Below are 1,881 nucleotides of genomic sequence, written 5' to 3'. Positions count from 1 at the left end.
GGGTGAACCAGCCTGGGTTTGGATCTGGAGGGATGCGTAAGCATAGATGAATGAGGTTTTCTGTGCATCCCAAAAGGGTTCGGAATTTGTACAACTCAGGGGTCGTCAATAGAGATCGGTGCCGCTTGGATACGAGAGATAAGGAAGCGTGTTCGGATCTCGAAACGCGGGCCAGGCAACTTAGAACCATCTCTTCCGGCAGCCCACTCGGAGACAGCTTCCGTTTTTATGTTTGGATGCTTGGGTCAAACGTCTTGTTTCGTATTTTGTTTATCTCTCACCCTCGATTTATACGAGTAGGTGCTTCCTTTTTCTTTACAAATATTTTCCTTATTTTAGGTTTTCATATTTTTCAATAAATATTTTATTTTTCTCTCCAATTGGATCTTTTATATTTCCTTTCCAATCCCCCTAGACTATATTTTACAAATTGATTTTTCCCAGATATCTTCTCTACAATCAATTTCACAAAACAAATATGGCATGGCTACTGAAATGAAATATAACATTGATAATTTCATTTAATATTGTCTTATATTTTTTTCCAAACTTATTAGAATATGGTAATAATTCATATATTACTTTTAATATTGATATTTTTTTATGGTAATTTTTTTTTAAATATGTTAATAGCTCATACATCACCTGTAAAATAAATACATTCATATATAACATTTCAAATTTCGAAATATTTTTTTTTATAATTATACAATTTGTATTATTAAATCTTACAAAATATTTTACAATTTAAAAAAAATTTAAATATCTAATCGTAAGATCATTAGTTTCTTATATATCTATAAATTTTATAAATATTATTTAGGCTAAATTTTTGATAATTATACAATTTTATATCATTTTTATTAGTTTTATACAAATTAATTTAATATATATCAAATCTATATTAAATATTAGTAAGAAAATAAAAAATCTACAATATTTAATAAAATTTACTTTTAAATATAAGTTAAATTAAAAAAATTCCTTACAAAACATTTGGTTCTTCAAATTTACTAATTAACATGATCGCGACACATGACAATTATATAATAAGACTGTGACATGTGTTAAAAAAAATATTTAACACTGATTTTCCTATTTTCCAACTCTCATAATAATAAAATAAAAGATAATTGTAAGAAAATCATATTTTTTACTTTTTAAAATATTTCCACTCGCATAATGTTAATTTTCCTTTATTCAAATCCTAACTAAAAAGGTCAAAACAAACCACAAAAAAATCTTATTATAATAAAATGTTTTTTTTTAATTATTATTAAAATAAAACGAATGATGACAAAAAAAAGTAAAATAAAATGAATTTTAAAATAATTTCTTCAATAAGAAAAATCTTATTATAATAAAATGTTTTTTTTTAATTATTATTAAAATAAAACGAATGATGACAAAAAAAAGTAAAATAAAATGAATTTTAAAATAATTTCTTCAATAAGAAAAATCTTATTATAATAAAATGATTTTTTTTTAAAGTCATCGCAATTCTAATTTTTACAAAACCTATTTCAAAACAGATTTGTAAAAATAATTTATTTAATACTAATTTTCACTTCTTAGTATCACGAAGAAAAGATAAATGTAAGAAATAAAAAAAGATTAGATTGTAATTGGGGGAAATTTCACGGGAAATTGCCAAAAATACCATTTTTCATATTTACACGAATTAATTTTACCCTCATCTTTAACGAAGGGTAAAAGACATTTATAACCTTTGAATTAATTTTGACAAAAAAAACATAAGTTTAACTAATCTAAACTTAAAACATCAACTATAAACCCTAAATCATCAACTCTAAACCTTAAACCATGAAACTTTCAAATCTATACCCTAAAACATCAAAGTAAACCCTAAACCCTAAATCG

Source organism: Brassica oleracea, unplaced genomic scaffold (genome assembly GCF_000695525.1).
Source record: "Brassica oleracea var. oleracea cultivar TO1000 unplaced genomic scaffold, BOL UnpScaffold01222, whole genome shotgun sequence".
NCBI lineage: Eukaryota > Viridiplantae > Streptophyta > Magnoliopsida > Brassicales > Brassicaceae > Brassica > Brassica oleracea.
This window is presented reverse-complemented; position numbering follows the sequence as displayed.